Below are 23247 nucleotides of genomic sequence, written 5' to 3'. Positions count from 1 at the left end.
TGTATTGTTGTAGCGTGTGAGGTTATATTCTTGTTAATTGTGTTGAGGGTTGAGCCGACCTTGAAATATAGGTTGATGATTTGTATAAATATATGTAATATTCATTTGTGAGATGTATTTGCATTGTATCTGCGAGTGTGTGATCAAGTGAATGTGCGAGAAAGTGTTTTTATCATTTGAAAGTGTGAAGAGATGTGTGTGGCAAAGCATATCATATTTTTCTTAATCGAAACTATAACCAGGCATGAGGAGATGCTATTTTATCAGTTCATGATCTTCTAGATGTAATCCAAATGTTTTTGTAAGACAATGAGTCTTCCTTAAGGTTATAGCCCTGTTTGTTTTGTGATTTGAGAAGTGAGCTCTAGGTAGTGTGCCTGAATGCAAGTGCATTCCCTGTTGTAATATTTTATTTACTCCTAACAGGGTATTATCTCATTGTGGGTGGGTTCCCACCATGGTTTTTCTCTTAATCGGGTTTTCCATGTCAAAAATCTTGGTGTTATGTGCGTTATTGATGTGGTGTTAATTTGTGCTTTCATTGCTAATTATCAGATCTGAATTTAAGTTTGAGTTGTGTTGAGTTTGTGAGAAAACTGATTCATGCCCCCCCCCCCCTCAGTTTGCTGCCTTGTTGCCAACAATTGGTATCAGAGCTAGATCCTCCAGAAGAAGCTCGACTGCTTGAGGAGATCCATGATGGCAACCTTTTCTTTTAAGAAGAATAGTTTGAGATTTGATGGAATGAATTACATTCTGTGGAAGAACTAGATGTAATGTCATTTGCAATGCATTGGTGAAGATTATTGGAAGATAACTAAAAATGTTTATAATGTTCCTAATAATGGTCCTTGTACTCTAGATGAGATAAAGGAAGTTGAATTCAATATTAGAGCCAAGGAATCATTATTGAGTGCCTTGTCTGATTCTGATATGACTAATTTGATGGATTTGTAGACTACTCGTGAGATTTGGAAGAAGCTAGAGACTTTGTATGAAGGTGAAAGCCATGTGAAAGTTGCTAAGTTGCAGAGCTTGAAGGGAAAGTCTGAGATGCTGAATATGGGCGAAGGTGAGAACAATACCTCCTTTATACATAAAGTGAATGAGATTGTATTGAACATCAGATGTGCAAGTGGAGTATTGGAAGAATTTGAGATTGTGGCTAAATTGTTGAGATCCTTGCCTCCTTTTTACAAGAAAAAGGCTACTTCTATTGAGGAGATCCAGATGGTGACAGATGTGACTAGAGACATGTTGATTGGAAAACTTGTTTCTTTTGAGTTGAGCGAGTTTGGTGGATTTGTTCCTAAATCTGAAGCTACATTTAAAGCTATTGTATCTGAGAAGGAGATATGATCTAGGAGAAATTTCAACAAGGATATCCAAATATGAGAAGGAGATGAGAGAGCTTGAAGAAGAAGAAATATAACTATTTGTGCATGAAGCCTTGACTCTGAGAATATTGCCTAAAGGTGTCAGTAAGTATGAAGGGAAGTTGCCTCTTAAATGTTTTTCATGCAATAAGATAGGACATTTTACCTCAAGGTGTCCTGATAGAGTTTCTAGGAAGCCATATAAGCCTAAATATTAGAAGAATTATTACTTTGTTGCTAATGAAGGTGTGACAAATGATGAGTCTGATAAGGGAAATTCAAGAGATGAGTGGGTATTTATTGCTATCAAGGAAGATGATCTAGTGACTGCTGAGTCTACTAGTTACATTATTGAAGAGAAAGATTTGGCTACTAAAGTTAAAGAGAAAGATGAATGGGTTATTGATAGTGGTTTCTCTCATCACATGACAGGTGATAAGAGTAATTTTGTGAGTATGGAAAAGTATGATGGTGGAGTAGTAAGATTTGGAGATGAAAAATTTGGTATGATCTGTGTTAGAGATTCTATTTCTCTTGATGGTAAGAATAACAGTGATGATGTCTTGTATGTTGAAGGCCTAAAGCATAATCTTTTGAGTGTTGGACAAATGGTTGATAAGGGTTATGATTTGCAATTCAATAATTTAAAATGTAAGATCTTGAGTAGCTCCAGAACTGAGATTGCATCGAGTACAAAGGATAAAGGTAATATAACTCACTTGAATGTTGGTGGTAAATGTTGTTTGATTACTCAAGTTGATGAAAGTTTTTTATGGCATAGAAGGATGTGTCATGTAAATTTTGATTGCATGGTTAAGATAAGTTCCACTCAAGATATGAGAGATCTGCCTAAGTTGGTAAAGCTTTCTAATCCGGTATGTAAGGAATGCCAATTAGGGAAGCAAACAAGAGTTTCTTTCAAAATAAAATAGTATACTTCTAATGGGATATTGGATCTTCTGCATACTAATTTGTGTGGTCCCTCTAGAGTGATAAGCTTGGAGGGTGACAGGTATTTCATGTTGTTGATTGATGACTATTCAAGGATGATGTGGGTTACTTTCTTAAGGGAGAAGTCTTAAGCATTGGAGAAGTTCAATATTTTCAAAGCGATGGTTGAAACTAAGACTAGACATAATCTAAAGTGTCTGAGATCTGACAAAGGTGGTAAATTGACTTCTAGTGAGTACAATACTTTTTGTGAAGAACATGGGGTGAAGAGATAATTATCTGCTCCATGGACCCCTCAACATAATGGTTTTGTAGAAAGGAAGAACAGGAAAATTTAGGAAGCTGCTAGAACGATGATGATTGAAGGAAATGTTATGCATATCTATTGGAGAGAAGTTGTGAGTACTACTGTATACGCTTTCAACCAAGTGCATATCAAAGGTGATACCAGTAAGAATCCTTATGAGTTATCGTTTGGTCACATTCCTACAGTTAGAAATTTCAAAAATTTTGGAAGTAAATTCTATATCAAAAGAGATGAATATCTAGGGAAGTTTGATGCTAGATGTGACGAAGGAATATTTCTTGGTTATTCTACTAAGAGCAAGACCTATCGGTGTTATAATATGAGATTGAGAAAGATAGTTGAGAGTGTTGATGTGAAAGTGGATTAAGGAAATGAGTATTAGCCCAAATGCTCCGGTTATAATTCAGATGATCAAATTGTCAATGCAGATAAAAGAAAGCAAGTGCAAACTCAGAATCAAGTTCATATTGCTCTGAAAAAGCCCGAGAATGGAGAAGCAAGTGCTAGTGCAGAAGATAGAGTTCAACAGTATGAGAATTGTGAGAATCCTAAGACTCTTAGGTATGTAAGGTTAAATCATTCAAAGAATTAGATCATAGGTGATAAGAATAAAGGTGTGATGACTAGGAGAAGAATTACTGAAGAGTATTGCTTGATTTCTAAGATTGAACCTAAGAATATTGATGAAGCTTGTAAAGATGAAAATTGTGTTAAAGAAATTGAAGAAGATTTGAATCAAATTGAAAAGAATAATACATAGATTTTAGTTCCTAGACCTAAGGATAAAAATGTAATTGGAACTAAATGGGTTCTGAAATAAGTTAGATGAAAAAGGTGAAGTTGTTGGGAATAAATCAAGACTTGTTTGTAAGGGTTATTCTTAGATGGAAGTAATTGATTTTGAGGAGACTTTTTCTCCAGTAGCTAGAATTGAAGTTGTTAGACTATTTCTTTCTTATGCTACTTACAAATATTTCCAAAGTGTATCAGATGGATGTCAAGTTACCCTTTCTTAATGGTGAGCTGGAAGAAGAAGTCTATATTGAGCAACCAAATGGTTTTCAGTTAACAGATTAGAGAGATATGGTTTGTAAGTTGAAGAAAGCATTGTATGGATTGAAGCAGGCTCCAAGAGATTGGTATGCTAGATTGGATAAGTATTTTATGAAGATTGAATTCAATAAAGGTACCGCTAATAGTAATTTGTACTTTAATATTGATAATGATAACATCTTAATTGTTGAAGGTTTTTCTTGATGATATTATTTTTGGTGGAAATGATGGTTTGTGCAAGAAGTTTGTTGATGATATACATAATGAGTTTGAGATGTCCATAATAGGTGAAATGAAATTATTTTTGGGATTGAAAATTAATCAACTGGATAAAGGTATTTTTATATCTCAATCTAAGTATGTGAAGGAATTGTTGAAGAAGTTTGGTTTAGATGTTTCAAAGCCTGTTGGTACACCTATGGTGACTGGATGTAAGTTGACAAAAGGTGACGAATCTCTGAAAGCAAATGAGACTAGATATACATCTATAATTGGTAGATTGTTGTATTTGACTCAGAGTAGACCAGATATTATGAATGATGTGTGTCTTGTTGCTAGATTTCAAACTGATCCTAAGGAATCTCATTTTGTTGCTATGAAGAGAACTTTCAGATATTTGAAAGGGATAGTTGATTTGGTTTTTAATATCCTAGAGATGATGATTTTACTTTGAGTGTTTTTATTGATGTTGATTGGACAAGCGATGTTGATGACAAAAATATTTCTAGTGGTGGTATATTTTTCTTGGGTAAGAGATTGGTTTCATGGATGAGTAAGAAGAAGAATGATATCTCTTTGTCTACTACAGAAGTTGAATACATTGTTGTTGATAGCAACTATACTAAAGTGATTTGGATGAAGTAGATGTTGAAGGATATCAGAGTTATTTTTGATGAGCCTACTACTATATATTGTGATCATTCAAGTGCTATCAATATTTCTAAGAATCCGGTATTGCATTCAGAGACCAAGCATATACGAATCAAGTTTCATTTCTTGAGAGAGAAAATGAATGATAAGGAAGTCATATTGGACAATGTATTTACAAAGGAACATATTACAGATATCTTGATGAGGAGGAAATAGACTGAAAGGATAACCTTCAACCAACCAACCTCTAAGGCTCACAAACTCAACCAAAACCCTCCTACCAAAGGGTCCTACACAACACCAAGTCAAACAATGGTTGAATGAAACTTAACAACACCTTGGGAGACTCAAAGGATCCAATATGTCCCTTCTCAACTAATAGGCACTCACTAGTCTTGTGTGACTACACACAACCTAATGTACATGAGTGGGCTACTACTAGGCTTTAGGGGTTTGAATGGCCCACTTGACCAATTCAATACAAAAACCATTGGAGGGGTGTTCTCACAATATATTAACACAAATAAAATAGGATTTCATGGTCTAGACTCTCTGTACCATCAATTTTGACTCACTTGCCCACAAACAAACCTAATTGCAATTAGGCCTCCATTTCAAGGAATCAGGTGATAACTTTTGGAACACTGAGGATCTAAGAAAAAAAATTATATTTTTAGACACCCTTTTGGGATTTCTCAACAATATTTCACTTCTAGATTCTAGAACAACTTGAAGATATCCCAACCTATACTACACCAACAGACGTAATAAGGCTATTAAGCCTACTTGACTGAACATTTTCCACAAACTTGTTTGGTTCTCCTAATTGATGAATACCAATGAACATTAAATGTTATTTAAACCTCCAAAATACTCTTCTACCACATTGAAACCCCTTCCCATTGCTTTATCACTCAATTCTCATGCACTGCACTCATCAAACCGACATGTCAGATAGAGATGCTAGACCTAAGGTTAGTTCTTCATCCTCTTTGCTCTATTGTGTCCTCTTAATGGATTTTTAAAATGACATATGATATAGTTTCCTATCATCTCTTATAATGGCAAAGTGTTCAATTAAGGACTGATAGGCCAAAACCCATTATTATAGTCAAACCCTAGGGGTTTGAGGGTTTTAGGCTACCCGATAGAGATTTGGTTATAGAATGGGGTAGAGATCACTTCAAGGATTCAAACAAAATGAAAAATGAAGGTAAAAAAATCTAATTTCAGGATCTATGTGATGAGCATTCTTTCCAATCCACCTTCAGTATTAAATCAACATAAATTAGCCAGTTTTCAAAGTTTTTCAATAGTTTTGATGCTTCAATTTCCTTCCCAATCAACAAACTTACATCCTTCAGTGTTTGGGGCCTTTAAAGGTGTCTCCAAAATGAAAAAAACCACCTCCAACTATTTTTTAAACTAAACTGACCATTGGAGAATCACAACTTACAAAAAGTGCAAAATTGTCATTACAACAAATTAACAATATGATAATTTTTGCATTATTCAACCAACTTAGACTCCTGACTATCATAGCCCCTCAAGATGATTACATTTGATTCTAAAACAAAAAAAAAAAACTAAAATAGACCTTTGGCCACTTGATCCCTCAATTTATACCATTGTGACCCTTATTGACTCAATTTGACCCATACATGGACAAAACTTGTCACACTCCTAAGACACTGAATTACAAAAATTACCCATAGGGTCTTATTACATTAATTTTAGACTAATATAAAATCATCTTGTCTTTTGTTCATTCCTTCATAGGTGGTGCTCCTACACCATACTCCTTGGGTGAAATTTGTCTCAAGTCCTCTTAGCGACCAGCTTCTGCAAATCACCACCCTGCTTCTTGATATCTTCCTCCATCATCCATGTAGCTTTTGAGTCAAGAAGGCCTTTCCATTTGACCAAGTGCTCAAAATAGGTCTTGTTCCTTGCCTTCTTGAATTCCCTTCTATCCAAAATGCACTCCATCTTAGGCAGCTCCTTAGGTGGTAAGTGTTTTATCCATTATTCATTTTCCTGAACAGATTCACCTACACTTTCTCCTGCAGTAGGAATACTTTACAATGTTAGATCAGAAACATTAAATATAGGTGAAATAGAAATATCATCAGGGAGTTCAATTTTATAACCATTAGGACCATATTTCTCCAAATTTTTACAAGGTCCAATCTTTCTCATCATTAACTTGCTATGGCTTCCCTTTGGCAACTTGTCCTTGCTAAGATGAACCATGACCATGTCACCTACTTGGTACTACACATCTCTCCTTCTCTAGTCCACTCTTGCCTTAATCTTTTGACTGTTCTATTGCAAGGTATCTTTGACTTGTTGGTGCACTTCTTTCATAGCCTCTACAAATTCATCAACATGTCCACTCCTCTTGTCCAATCCCTGAAAATCTCTCAATTCAAAAACTCCTCTTGGATGACTACCATACACAATCTCAAAAGGACTCAGACTTGTACTTTTTTTGTTGAATCATTATAGGCATACTCTACCCAAGGTATCACCACATACCAATTAATTTCATGCTCTTTTGTCAAACATCTAAGAATATTTCCCAATGACCTATTCATGACCTTAGTTTAGCCATCAGTCTGAGGGTGATAGGCCAAACTAAAGGACAAATTTGTGCCCAATCTCTTCCGCAAGGTTATTCAAAAATCCCCAACAAATTTTTTGTCCCTATGAAAAACAATACTCAAAGGCAACCCGTGGATTCTAATAATCTCTCTGAAGAACAATCCTACAATATAACTAGCATCATTGGTAGTTTTACAAGGAATAAAGTGAGCCATCTTGCTGAACCTATCTACCACAACAAACACACTGTCATGACCTGTATTTGTCTTGGGTAATACCATCATAAAGTCCATACTCAAAATTTCCCAAGGTCTACCTGGTATAGGAAAAGTTTGGTACATCCCTGCATTGGTTGAGACCCCCTTTTCTCTCTGACACACAGTACAACTCTCCACAAACTTTCTGATATCAGTTTGTATCCTTGGCCAAAAGTAAATCTCCTAACTAGGTCCAAGGTCTTATTGAGCATAAAATGACCTCCTAAACCACCACTATGTTTTTCCTTCACCATATTATCCCTCATTGAACACCTAGGGATACATAATTAACATCCCTTGAATAAAAGACCATCCTGCAAGGTGTAGTAAAAAAATTCTCCATGAAAAGCATTTACAAACTCACTCCATACCTTATATATTTCCTTGAAATATTGGTCCTCTTCATACAATCCTTTGATTGCCTCAACACCCATACTCTGCAACTACACTTCTTGCACTATCAACACCCTCCTACTTAGATAATTTGCAACCTTATTTGCTACCCCTTTCTTGTGTTTGATGATGAAGGTGCATGCTTGAAGATTTTCAACCCATTTCATATGCATATGACTGAGCTTCTCATGTCCATTCAAAAAACTAAGAGGATGATTGTCAGTATATACAATAAATTCCTTAGGAAGAAAGTAATGCCTCCACTTTTTTAGAGCTTGTACCATGGCATGCAACTCTAAATCATATGAGGAATAATTCTTCTTTGCTTCATTCCATTTTTCACTGAAAAAGGCCATCGATCTTCCCTCTTGGCTCAATATTGCTCCTATAGCCAACCCACTTGCATCAAATTCAATGGTGAAGACCTTACTAAAATCAGGTAATACTAGGACTGGATACTTGGCAAATTTATGTTTTAAACACTCAAAACTCTTACCTGCTTTTTTGGTTCATACAAACTTCACTTTACCATCACCCTTGATGGTTTCTAAAATAGGAGCACAAATATCACTGTAATGCCTAATAAATTTTCTATAGAATTTTGCCAAACCATGAAAACTTCTTACATGTCCTACTATATTAGGTGTAGGATAGTTCAAAATAGCCTCTACCTTGGAAGAATCCATCTTCAAATCAACCTTAGAGATGACAAAGCCTAAGTAAACCAATCCCTTCTTCACGAAGTCAAACTTTTCTAAATTTATCATCAACTTCTGCTCTTGGAACCGCTTCAAGACTATCTCCAAGTGTTTCAAGTGCTCCTCCTTGCTCTTACTAAACACCGATATGTCATCAAGGTAGACTACCACAAACTTCCCTATAAACTCCTGCAACACTTCATTCATTAGTCTCATAAAGGTGCTAGGGGAATTTGAAAGACCAAAAGGAATCACAAGCCACTCATACAACCCTTCATTAGTTTTAAATATAGTCTTCTACTCATCCCCCTCTCTTATCCTTATCTGATGGTACCCACTCTTGAGGTCAATTGATGAAGAGAGTCTTGGAGCTAATCCTATTCACTTTCTTGATTTACTTGTCTTACTCAACCCTCCAACTACTCAAACCCATCCAATGGCACTTAGTAGGGGTTTTTCTATTTAGACCTCTAGAGTTTGATCCACTTTGGCTCGCCTCCAAGGTATAGCCACTGATCTTTGACAACTAACTTCCTATTGAGGATTCCACCTCAATCTCCAACTCCATTCCTAAGGCTCCAATCACCTCTGCAAATGATCACAAGTACACTAATTGGTTCTTTGTGTTCAAAATGCATTTACATTATTTATTTGATGTGTTTGATGGGTTTGGGCATCTTCAAACCCATTGCCAAGGTTTCTTAACCCCTCTTGGTCTCTACCGGCTCCAAAATAGGCCTAATACAATTAGCCCTCCAATGTCGGTTTTCAGGGCTTAGTTCAAAAAATATATACACAAGGCCACAAAAAAATTGTAGATTCGAGTACCCTTTTTAGAGTTGCATACAATATTGAAAAATTGCATTTGGGTTCTCCGTACACATATGGGAACCAAAACTATCCTATTTTCAAGGGTTTAGGCCTACACAGGTGACTTGGAAAGATGGCTTTGGAAAGCTTCACTAGTCAAATCACCTACACAAATCAACTAAGGATTATTTAAGTACATTCATAGGGCTATCCAATCATGTCTCATTTTTGGCTCCACCAATCCATATGTGCTCTTAAAATGCACATCTCCTGTTGTCCTAACTCAGTAACTCCTAGCAGTAAGCCTAGGGCTTCATTGCACAACCACCACAAAGGCCTACAAAACAAAAAAACCTATTCTAAACTTATGTACTAACCCTAACCTAGAATTCCACATAATTACAACTAGTGCCATCAATGGATGCTCAGGTTAGAGCCATTTTTCTCTTAAACCCTACTTTGCAAGGTTTTGCACCCAGTTACAGAGAATGAATTAGATCTCTGCAACCAAACATACTTAGAACTAATAATCTACCTTGCTGGAAAGATGTTTCAACAAACTCTCATGCCCTACAATGAGATTCTATTGACAAGTTTGTACAAGACTATACAGTGCAACAAAAACCAAGAAAACTATTAAAATGGTGAAGAAAACAAGATTTGCTTACAACTCAAAAACTTGCTCTTGCATTCCAAATCCTCCAACCCATACAATGAAGGTTTTTTTGGCTTATATGCCCATGTTTCAGTTGTTTGAACCAAATTTCAATGCCAACATCCAAAAATGCAACTTTTGCAAAATGTTGCAAAATGTTGCTCAACAACTTTTACATTTTTTTTAAAACTTGAGATGAAACTTTGCATTCAAGTGCATTACAGGGTCCCTAAAGGCCCTCAAGAATCATATAATTCCTAAACACAAAACAATAAACCCCATTACATGATGACAATGAGCTAGAGTACTACTCCTGTGATCATCATTAGCATTACAACTTCCTAGGTTGATAGCATCTGGAACACAAATGACACAACCAAAAGCTTAAAAAACTCAACCATGGCTCTATTGAGTCCCAAATGGTTGGTCCATTATTACATCATGAGAGACAACACAAAACTTAAGAAAAAAAACCAAAATTGTATGCTTGTATTTTTAGGTGCCCTACACCATCAATCTTGGAGAAATAGGTAGCCCCCCCCCCAAACAATCCATTAGATCCTCTATCTTAGGAATAAGAAACTTATATCTGATGGTTATCCCATTGATGACCCTAGAATCAATACAAAGCATCCATTTCCCATCCTACTTTGGGGATAAAATAGTAGGTACTGCACATGGGCTAAGGCTCTTCCTCACCAACCCTTTTTCTATGAGTTCTTGGACTTGTCTTGCTATCTCTCCATTTTGTTCTGGAGTCATTTTATATGTTACCTTGTTAGGGAGTATTGCCCCTAGTATGAGGTCAATCTCATGGCTAAGATCTCTGATAGGTGACAAAGAATTAGGTATGTCTTCTGCAACCACTCCTTTGTACCTCTCAAGAAGCTCCCTGACCTCCCTGGGTCCTATCTCAGTCACAATCTTCTTCCTTTCTTCCTTGGGCTTCACAATCAAATAAAAGTCTACTCCACCTTTCTCCTTTAGTGTGTCTAGGAATTATTTCCCCCCCACCATCATCACACTAGATCCTACATGTTATGGGTCTCCTTCTACCACTGATTGTATCCTAAAAGTCACACCATCCTTTTGGAAAGAGTAAGCATTATTTTCTCCATCATGATGAGCCTTTCTATCAAATTGTCATGGTCAGCCAAGAAAAAGATGGCAAGCATCCATTGGAAGGATGTCACACAAAATTTTATCCTTATACCCCCCAATACTGAACTCTACCCATGCTTGTTCATTGATGAGTATGTGTTTCCCCTTGTTCAACCAACTAACCCTATATGGACAACTATGGGGTATCCTCTCCAAGTTCAACTTGTTTACTGCTTCCAAAGATACAATGTTATCACTAGACCCTAAATCTATGACAACTTTACAAACCTTACCTTGAATCTTGCAATTGACTCTAAACAAAGCTTTTCTTTGGGGTGGCTCAGTCTTCACTAGTTCCTTGAGTAGTGTCCTCTTGATCATCATGTTCTCTCCCATCTCTAGTGTCAAATTCACTTCAGGAGATGTCACACTCCTTGCCTCTTCTTGAGTCAAAGTGGTTCTCCTCTCACCACCATGATAAGTTGAGGCCTTCTCTGGACACTTGTAAGATGGGTACCCCATTTGATTATAGTTATAGCATCTCATACTGGAGAACTTGGATCCTCTTCCTTATCCATTTGTCCCACCTCTTCCATTAGGTCTTCTCCCATAGTAGCCTCCTCTGCTACTTGAGTCCCCAACTTGCTCTCCTTGGCTAGACTCACCACTAGAGCTTTGGTTAGGACTTCTTCCTCCAAAAATGCCTCTGCCTCTAAAACTTCTCCCTCCTTTACCTTTGTTACACTGCTCACTTCTTCTCTTTAGCTTCTCTTCTGCCCTTAGGGCCAATTGAAAATACTTGTTCACTATCTCCGGTGCCAAGATGCTGATCTCATCCTGGATATTCATTCTTAGGTCATTCAAGTACCTGGCCACTTTCTCTGATTCCTCTTCTTTGATCTAAGACTAAGTTTATAAAACTCCTCTGTATATGCATTCACATCAAGGTCTCTCTATCTGAGGTTCTGGAAATTTTTTATACATCTGAACTTCATAGTCAATGGGCATGAATTGTGCCTTGACTTTAGCTTTCTTCCTTTCATAGGAGGTTATCATACTCTTTCCCTCCTTAACTCTCTTCCCTTGTACATAGTTCCACCATGTAAAAGTAGACCCCTTCAACCTTTCCTTTGCCAACTTGACTCTCTTATCTTCAGGGATTTCCTTGTACTCAAAATGATTGGTCAATGCCTCAATCCATTCTATCACCTCTTTTGCTTTCATGCTTCCACTATATATAGGCAACCCATCTATGGTGTCCCTATTAACTGACCTCAAGGCATCTATAAGTTCCCTCGGATCTGCATGTATCTTCTCTACCCACTTAGGGGCTTCCCCATATTCTTTATCCCCTTCTTCATCAGTGTCACTTTCATCTTCGTTATCCTTACCCTTAGTCTTTTTCAATTCTTCAAGCTTGGACGCAAGCATCTCTTCAATCAACTTCTTCACCGCATCTTGTGACATACTCTTAGGAGGCATTTTGTCAGCTGCTATTTCAAACTCTTCCTTTGACATACACTAAGACCACACCACCCAAGTGATCTTCAAAATCCTGCTCTGATAACAATATGATGAGGAGGAAACAGATTGAAAGGATAACCTTGAACTAACCAACCTCTAAGGCTCACAAACTCAACCAAAACCCTCCTACCAAAGGGTCCTACACAACACCAAGTAAAAGAATGGTTTAATGACACTTAACAAACCCTTGGGAGACTCAAAGGCTCCAATACGTCCATTCTTAAACAACAGACACTCACTAGTCTTGTGTGACTACACACACCCTAGCATACATGAGTTGGCTACTATTAGGCTTTAGGGGTTTGAATGGCCCACTTGACCAATTCAATACAAAAACCCTTGGAGGGGTGTTCTCACAAAATCTTAACACAAATGAAACATGATTTCATGGTCTAGACTCTCTCTACCATCAATTTTGACTCACTTGCCCACAAACAGACCTAATTGCAATTAGGTCTCCATTTGAAGGAATCGGGTGATAAATTTTGGCAACCTAATGATATAGGAAAAAAATTTATATTTTAGACACCCTTTTGGGAGTTCTCAACAATATCACACTTTTAGGTTCCAGACCAACTTGCAGATATCCTAACTTATACTGCACCAACAGACCTAATAGGGCTATAAGGCCTACTTGACTAAACACTTTCCACAAACTTGTTTGGTTTTCCTAATTGATGATCACAAATGACCATTAAATGTTATGTCAACCTCCAAAATACTCTTTTACCATATTCAAAACCCTTCCCAGTGCTCTGCCACTCAATTCTCACGCACTACACTCATCAAACTGGCCTGTCACATAGAGATGCCAAACCTAGGGTTAGTTCTTCATTTTGTCCTCCCTATTGTTCCCTCTTAATGGATATTGAAAATGACATATGATACAGTGGTCTATCATCTTCTATAATGGCAGAGTGTTCAATTAAGGATTGATAGGCCAAAACCCATTATTACAGTCAAACCCTAGGGGTTTGAGGGTTTTACACTACTTGGTAGAGATTTGTTTATAGAATGGGGTAACGATCACTTCAAGGATTCACACCAAATGAAAAATTAAGGTAAAAAAATATATTGTTAGGATCTATGTGATGAGAATTCTTACTAATCCTCCTTCAGTATGAAATCAATAGAAATATGGCCGGTTTTCTGAGGTTTTCAACAGTTTTGATGCTTCAATTTCCTTCCAGATCAACAACCTTACATCCTTTGGTGTTTGGGGATTTTAAAGGTGTCTCCAAAATGACCACAACCACCTCCAAATATTTTTCAAAATTAACTGAATGTTGGAGAATCACAACTTAAAAAAAGTGCAAAATGATTGTTACAACAAATTGACAATATGATATTTTTTGCATTATTCAACCAACTTAGACTCCTAACTGTCATAGCCCCTCAAGATGATTAAATTTGATTCTAAAACATCAAAAATAACTCAAATATACCTTTGGCCACTTGATCCCTCAATTTATACCATTGTGACCCTTATTGACTCAATTTGCCCTACAAGACCCTAAGTGACAATTTGACCCATACATGGACAAAACTCGTCACACTCCTAAGACACTGAATTACAAAAAGGACCCATAGGGTCTTATTAAATTCATTTTACACTAATAGAAAATCATCTTGTCATTGGTTCAATCCTTCATAGGTGGTGCTCCTACACCATATCTTCACAAAGCCTTTTCCTAAAGATACATTTGAGTATCTCACAGAGAAGTTAGGGATAATTTCCCCTCCTAATGAGAACTAAGATGCATTGAGTTGTATTAGTTTGGTGGAATTCATAGAGATATCTTGTGATCTAGATTGATGAGTGAGGCTGCTACTCAAGGGGATTAGTCAGTGTGTGGTTCAGATGTTGAAAATTGTTAGAGAAAGTTTATTTTAAGTGATAGAGAATCAAAATTTGTCATGTATGTGCCTTTAACATTGATGTCCAATTGAGCCAAACAACTGACCACTCCCTCTAGCCTTCATGGCAAAAGCGGGAGTAGGAAAGGGAGCGGAAGCTCAAATTTCAATTTTTTAGCAAGGCGGGAACCCTAGTTCCAATGGTGGGATCGACTAGATCAATGGCGCTGGTCCTATTGGCGATAAGGACAAGCCCCCGAACTTCCTAGGTGTTGTTGCTGACTCATAGTCTAATGGTACTCTACTTGAGGAGATAGTGGTTTCATCTGGGCATCTGGGGGAAGGGTCCAATGGGGGGCCCATTCCATGACATGACTTCGTGGATAGCGGGAGGGAGAAAAAGAAATGGTCTTCCCTTTTTGGAACTAGACCAACTAGTTTTGGACCATAATATCAATAGTATGTCAAACTCCTTGGTAGGGAAATTCATGGGTTTGCGCCCTAACATTGAAGTTGTCAGGGCCTTTGTCAAACAAAAATTTTGGCACTACTTGAAGGTCTTCTATCTTTTTCCTTTTCATGTGAAGAAGATAAGGTTAAGATTTTGTGCGAGAGTCCCTGGAAATGTTGAAATTTTGGCACTACTTGAAGGTATTCTATCTTTTTCCTTTTCATGTGAAGAAGATAAGGTTAAGATTTTGTGCGAGAGTCCCTGGATGGTAGGAAAGATAGCTTTGGTTCTTAGAAGATGGCATCTGAATCTAAACATGAAAGATTCTCTCCTAGCCCAAGTTCTAGTTTGGATAAAGCTTCCAGGATTGCCTCTTGAATACTGGGCAGAAAGTATCTTCTCTGGAATAGAAAGTTCTTTTGGCGAGCTACTCTCTATAGACCCAGTCACTGCTTCAAAAAGAAGACTAACCCATGCAAGGTTTTGTGTAGGAGTAGCCCCTGAGGCAGATATGCCGGAACAAATAGACCTAGTTTCAAAGCTAGGAACCTAGAAACAACATATCGAATATGAAACTATTCCTTTCATGTGCTTCCACTGTAAAAAAGTAGGTCATTGGGCAAAATCTTGCCCAAACAAGCAAAAGGTGGAACCCAAGCAGCTTAAACCTCAGATTGAAAGTCAAAAGTTGCCAGAGAAATGGGTGTGGCAAGTTAAAAACCCAGAAAATAAAGAAGAAAATTCCAATCATTTTTTTCCTTTGGGGGAACAGAAGGAAGCCTCAAATTCTATCTTCAGGCCCACAATACAAGAAGTAGAGAGAAATGAATCAACCAAAGCCAGCCCCATAAGAACAACTCAAAAAAAGGATATGAAAGATCAGAATGACCCTCCAAATGAGATAGTTGAAGTGGTTGATGACACTTATGAAAGCAAGGCAATGGAAGCAAGAGATTACCAACCTGAGGAAGGAGAGATCCATGATCCCCAAGTTGAAAGGATTGGCTCTTCTCTAGCCATGCCAAGTTTTGAAATTCAAGAAGCCCAAAAATGTGCAATTTTGGGTATGAATCTTTCGAATTCGGATCAAAGCTCAAGAACAATGAACAATGTTTCAACTGACTCCAGAACTCCTAAATGGGGTAATGAAGAAGATATTTCCAAAATCCTCATCAACCTGGAAGCGTCTCCTATGATAGAAACGGAATGGAAGCAACCAAAATATAGGAACAAGAAAGCAGCAACTCCCTTAACTTCTCTAATAAGGAAATCCAGTAGAATAGCTCAAGTTGATGTGGGGTACATTTCCTCTTCCCTAGGATGGTCCTCTAACCACAAAGTTAGAGACAAGGAGGCCAGCAAGAACATAGCAGATGGAACTCAAAAAACTCTCAAGGAGCTAGGAATTGGTAAGTAGCTATGAAGATTATTTCTTGGAACATAAGGGGACTCAACAATCACCATAAACATGATATTATTAGGAATATGATAAGAGATAGTAATCCTGACATTTTTCTTATTCAAGAAACCAAAATGAGTAGAGAAAAAGTTGAATCTTTGAAGTTCTTCAAAAACGGTAATGTTAGTGGGGGCAGTTCTGAGGGTGCTTCTGGAGGCATTGCTACCATTTGGAATCTTAACACTGTTAAAGGTCAGGTCATTATCCAGGAAAGTAACTTTTCTTGTATCAAATTTGAGCACCTAAAAGATGGTTCTTCATGGGTTCTCACTAACATTTATGCTCCTAATACCTTAAAGGCTAGAAACTCTTTTTGGAAAAAGATCATCTAGGCTAGGGACAACTTCAAAAATCTTAGTTGGATGGTTATGGGAGACTTTAATACGCCTTTGAAAGAGGAGGAAAAATTTGGAGGCAGTCCTCCTCAACTGGAAAGTAGGATGGCCCTCATGGATTTTATTAACTCCCAAGCTCTTAATGACTTGGAGATACAGGGTTGCAATTACACTTGGACCAATAGACGAACTGGTAATGACCTTATCCATGTGCGTCTTGACAGAACTCTCATTTTTGATGACTAGTATAGTTAGTACTTCTATTCTCTATCTGCCCACATTCGGGTTGGATCCGATCATTTTCCTATCACCTTCATTTGCTGACTTGATCAATAGAAGGAGAAACTTTCCCTTTAGATTTGAAAAAAAGTGGACCCTTCACCCCAACATCAAAAGAAATATTCAGAAATGGTGGAGTATCCAAGTTGAGGGAAGGCTATGTTCAAAGTTGTTAAGAAGCTCAAAAGTGTGAAGGACAACATTTGACTCTAGAATAAAACCAGTTTTGGGAATATATTTGAGGCTAAGAGTAAAATTCAGGAAAACCTTAAAGAAATACAGGACCAGATCCAGAAGGATGGTTTCAGTACTATGTCTATTGCTAATGAAAATGAGATCCTTAAAAAATACCATGATATTATTGCCAAAGAGGAAATGTTCTAGAAGCAGAGATCGAGATGCATTTGGCTCAAGGAAGGGGACAGGAATACAAGATTCTTCCATATGTCAACTATCAAGCATAAAGCAGTCAATAGAATGAACAAGTTAGTTGTGGAAAGTGGGGAGTTGGTCAAGGAGGATGAAATAAGGAATGAAGCTAAGAGGTATTTCTTGGACCTCCTAAAGAGGGATCACAGTCTGGATGTTGAAGCCCAATCCTCTTTTCTTCAGAACATTCCTTGTCTCATTGATGCTCTTAATAATGCCTCCCTCTCTTCCATTCCCACTATCTTAGAAATTAAAAATGTTGTTTTCTCCTTTGATGGTAACAAAGCACTTGGACCTGATGGATTCCCAATGTTGTTTTTTCAATATTTTTGGGATATTATTGGTACTGATGTTGCCAATGGGGTTAAGGAATTCTTTGGGGCTAGAAAACTCTTGAAAGAAATCAATGGTACTTTTATTGCTCTTATCCCCAAGACTCAAGGAGCTGACTCTTTGGACAAATTTAGACCTATTAGCCTCTGCAACTCCTTTTACAAGATTATTTCTAAGGTCCTTACTACTAGAGTTTTGTCTATCCTTCCTGCCTTAATTAAACACCAACAAAATGGGTTTGTTCCTGGAAGACAAATTCTTGATTCCATTATTACAGTTCATGAGAACATTCACTCTCTTGTTAGAGCTAAGAAGCAGGGTCTCATCCTTAAGCTTGACCTCTCCACAGCCTATGACAGGGTTGACTGGTCTCTTCTTCAGAAAGTTCTCACTTCTTTTGGGTTTTCCTCTAGAGTTGTGGATCTTTTCTCCCAACTTACTACCTCTACATCTTTTGTTGTTCTTGGTAATGATTCTCCTTCTACTTTTTTCAAAGCCTCAAGAGGTCTTAGGCAAGGAGATCCTATCTCCCCCATCCTTTTCATAATTTTGGCAGAATGCTTTGGTCAGACCATGGAGAAATTGGTGCAGCAAGGATCCTTTAAGGGCCTCCAACCTTCTTCTGCTGACCTTATCTGTTCCCACCAGTAGTTTGTTGATGACACTATTATTATGGGGGAATCAAGTATCTTAGAAGCTAAAGTATTGAAGAGTACCCTGTGTAAATTTGCCTCTGCTACGGGGCAGCTTATCAACTAGGCTAAAAGTGAAGTCTTTTTCATTAATACTCCAGAGAGAAGACAACAGAGGATCAGCATAATTCTGGAGTGTAAGATTGCTGACCTTCCTGCTACCTACCTTGGACTCCCCATGGGGATTTCCCCTCCTGACTCCTTCTGGAGTTCTCTAGTTGACAAATTTCATAAAAAACTTGCCGGTTGGAAAGGGGCCCACTTAAGTCAAGCTGGTAAGCTCCAACTCCTTAAGGCTACTCTTCAAAGTATTCCTATTTATGCTCTTAATCTCTTCAAAATTCCAGTCAAGTATGCTGAAGCAATTGAGAAAATTCAAAGAAGATTCCTATGGTTTGGGGTTGAGGAAAATAAAAGAATTTCCTTGGTGGCCTAGGATCAGGTTTGTAGGCTGAAAATTAAAGGTGGTTTGGGTCTCGAGAGGAACCGTACTTTAAATGAAGCTCTCTTGTCCAAACAAGCTTGGAGATGGTTTCATTCTGATTCTGAATGGTGCAAAATTTGGAGGAGTAAGTACTCTCTTCTGTCTTCTTCTCTCTCTTATTTTCTTAATTTGGATCTCAACATAAATGGATCCCATATTTGGAACCATGTTTCTAAATGTAAAGATGTGATTGCTAAAGGAGTGATATGGAAACTTGGAAATGGCAGAAAAGTTAGATTCTGGGAGGATCCCTGGCTTTTTGATAAACCCCTAATGGACTTCCATGAATGGGCCTCCCATGCCCCTTCTTGTATTGGCTCTTTTGGCTCCTTGGTGGCAGAATACTAGGATGGGAACAATTGGTAGAACATTGATAGTATCCACCCTAGCCTTTGTAAGCTTAAGACCCATCTGTCTGCTATATGGCTGAATAATGAAGAGGACTCCCTGATTTGGAAACATGATCCCAAAGGTACTTTAATTGTGTCTTCAATGTATTGTGTCCTTCCCCCCCCCCCCCTCCTATAAATCCTTTTTGGTCTAAAGCATGGATAAGAGGTCTCACCCCCAAAATTAATTTTTTCTTCTGGACTATCCTCCAAAATAAGATCCTTACCGACCTAAAAGGCAAAGGTTTTGCCCTTCCTAATAGGTGTGTGTTGTGCTTTGAAGAGGAAGAGTCTGTGGACCACCTTTCCCTCCACTGTTCCTTCTCGGCCTCAGTTTGGGAAAGTTTCCTCAAGAGCTTTAGTTTAGCTTTGGTGTTTCCTAGTAACATCAGAGATTTGTTCTCCTCCTGGCATATTCAATGGACTAACTCTTTTTTGAGATGTATGTGGCAGCTCTCTCTTCCTCACATCTTGTGGGGTCTTTGGAAATAAAGAAACAACCGAATCTTTAGGGATGTCTCCCTAAATCAAGATACTGTATTCCAAAAAATTCAAAGGGCTATCCAAGAAAATATGGGAATCATGGAGGGTCTTTGTTACTCAAATAACTCCCTAGAGTCAAATATCTTAAGGGATTGGAATATGAAGATCACCGATGGTCCTAATCTTAGCTACAATAAAAGGCTTGAAGCTAAATGACAAACCCCTCCCCAAGGATGGCTCAAAATCAATTTTGATGGTGCAGCCAAAGGTAACCCAGGTCCTTCAGGTTGTGGCGCTATTCTTAGAGATCATAGAGGAATCTGCAAAGAGATGATTGTTGTCCCTATTGGAACCCAAACTAACCATAAAGTTAAAGCTATGGCAGCTCTTCAAGGCATTATCCTAGCCAAAAAATGGAATTGCCCCTATCTATGGATAGAAGGGGACTCAAATAATATAATAGAGTTCCTCAATGGGACTTCAAAACCCTCATGGTCGATTCACAACATAATCACTTCTACTATTGACATTATTAGAACCTTTAAAAAATGCCATATCTCCCATATCTATCGGGAGGCCAACTGTTCTGCTAATTGGGCTGCCAATGTGGCGGTTAAAAATGAGACAATTACCATGTGGATGGGTGAGAGAGGAATCCCTGAAGATGTCAGACAAATCATAAGTGATGAGTGATAGAGAAGTACCCCGAAGACTCTTGATTGATAGGGTAATAATGAAAAGTACTAATGTGAGCACTTCGAGTTATTTCTATAATGAGAAAATCACTCATTATAACATCAATGCCATCAACTCGCACGCTTGCTGGGTAATTGTTTTAGCTCCGAAAAGCTCTCTGTTTAACCAGCTCTGCAAGTTTCAAAATTTGGCTTTGAGAAGCGACATCATGGGCGAAAATAGGAGACGATATGAGCCAAGTAGTTGCAAGGAATGGAAACAGAAGGAAGAGGTGTGGGGTATTTTGCAGAAGGGTGGTCTCTCAAACTTCATAGAGAGACTCCATGGCCATGATGGAATGGTAACTAACCTTTTTTGCAAAAACTGGAAGAAGGGCATGTTAAAAATGGGTGACCAAATGGTGGAAATTGATGAAGATTTAATTGCTAAAGCTATGGGTCTCAAGAGGGAAGGCTACAACTTCTATAGAGACAGGAAGGTCAGCAGGGAAGCCATTGAAAGGTACCTGGTTACTGAGAAAGAGAAAAAATGACTGGTAAAGTTGAGCAAAACCTACTACCTGCCTAGGGCTTTTGCCAAACCCTGGTGGGAAATTCTCTTTGTTTTCATGCAGTATATTACTTTAGATGGTAGGTTTACGAAAGTCTATGGGTATCATTTTGTTCTATTAAACCACTTTAGGCATAATGATAAGGTGAATTTTCCTTATTTCTTTCTTTGCTCAATGAATGCTTCCCTTAAAGCTTAAAAAGAGAATCCTTTGGGCGATACTGCAATGCACCAAGGTCTAATGGTCCTTATTTATGACCATTTAAAGGCCAGTCAAATTAACCGGATGCAGCCCTCTGTGGACTTTGAGGAAGTTATGTCTGATTCTACTTTTTCGGAGGAGGAGGAATCTGACAATGATTCCTCATCTGATACTGAGGATAGCTTTGATGATTCAGAGTATGAGAGTAGTAAGAAGAGGAAAACAAGACCCTCATCTTCCAAGGGCAAAAAACTTCAAATCAAACCCTTGATCAACATCTCTTCGGAAGAAGAGGATTCAGATTATTTTGAGGAGAAGTAGAACCCTAAAGGGTTGCTGAAGAAGAAAATTAAAAACTAAGCCCAGACCTAGAAAAAGCATAAGAAAAAAGAGGAGATTGGCAAGGAACCAGAAGCTGACAAGCAAGCTAGGACCTTGGAAGCCGAGCACAACCTGGAAAAGGAGAAAATGGAAGAGACTCTCAGGGCTGCCAACACTATCTCCGCCCTCCATATCCCTAAAGATGAACAGGTAACCCCTAGAAAAGCGACTCCCCCCTATGGCCCTCCTCCCAAGGGCTTGCATGGTTTTATGAAAACTATGGAATGGCTCATTGATGGTTATAAGAAAGTTGTGGATGAGTATAAAAAACTATGCAACAGAGTCCTGATTTTGGAGACCATTAATATAGGGGAGGGGAATACAATGGCTGACTATATTGAGGATCTAAAAAACACTATTGCTAAAGTGGAAGATATTAGAGATGTTTTCAACCCCAGGTTTGAGAAGATTGAAAAGGATATGCTAGATAGAAAAAGCCTTGCGGAAACTAGTGAAAAAACACTCTCAGATACTATCACCAAAGTGGAAAAAATTGAGGAGTGCCTTAAGAATATCGTGGAGCAGAGCCTTAGTATTCTGAAAATCTTGGCCAATAATACTCATACCCTCATCAGTAAGCTTGATGATGACAAGGAAATCCAGGAAATTGACCTGGATGCTGAAGGTACAAGGGAAGCTCAAGGTCCCAGAACCTGCACCAGAGGCAAGAGGAAGGAAAAGAAAATGAACAAGGATCTGGAAGAGCTGAAAGCTATCGAGGCTACCTATGATGAGTTGGTGATAAAGGCAAAGGACCTGCTAAAGAAAATTGTTGTGTAGCATCTCCCCGGTTTCTTTGTTGTGTTTTGTTGTTTTGTTGCTTTGTTGTTCTTTCTGTTCGCTGGTCTTCTGGCCAGTCGTTATGTATGCGGACTTTTAATCCTTTTGCTTCTCTTTCTCTCTATATGATATAAAGGTTTCGGGTCCTTAAAACCTATTTTTTAATCAATCAGAACATTAATGTCAAAGGGGGAGATAGTCATGTGAAAAAGTGCTATATTCTATGTTGATCTTAGGGGGAGATTGTTGGTTCTTAATTTATTTCTTTGCATTGATTGTTTTTATCATTCATATGTTTCCATCAATAACAAAGGGGAAGATTGTTGGATATTGCTGAGAAGTTTGCTGGAATTATGTGTTGTCATTGATGTAAACATATTCTTTTGTGTATTCCAGTGTTGAAGTCAGATTAAATGAGCTGGTTCGGCTAGGTTGTTACAAATGAGCTATTGTGGTTTAATAGGTTCTGAGATAAGTATCTCTAGTTGATTTAGCTAAAGTTTCAATGGTCCACATGATGATTTGATCAAGATATGAGGTCCACTATTGTGGTTGGTTGTTTAGTTATCTATGGTGTTCAGTGTTCTGGTTTCTTCTCTACATTGCCCTGAAATTGTATTATATTGGTTTGCAGATTTGGCAAAGAGTTTCAGATGTTCATATGTGTCCTCAATTCAGATGGCTCCTTATTTGGAGGTTCGCAAGTGAATCTTTTGTTGGTATTATGGATGTGTTGTATTAGTTTTGTCATTGATGTCAACACTTATCCTTTTAGAGATCTTTGGTTATGTTGAACCGACACATTATGTTCACCGGCAAGTTCAGTGACTTATGCACAGTCATCGATAT

This window comes from Cryptomeria japonica, chromosome 6 (genome assembly GCF_030272615.1).
Source record: "Cryptomeria japonica chromosome 6, Sugi_1.0, whole genome shotgun sequence".
In the NCBI taxonomy this organism is placed as follows: Eukaryota; Viridiplantae; Streptophyta; class Pinopsida; order Cupressales; family Cupressaceae; genus Cryptomeria; species Cryptomeria japonica.
This window is presented reverse-complemented; position numbering follows the sequence as displayed.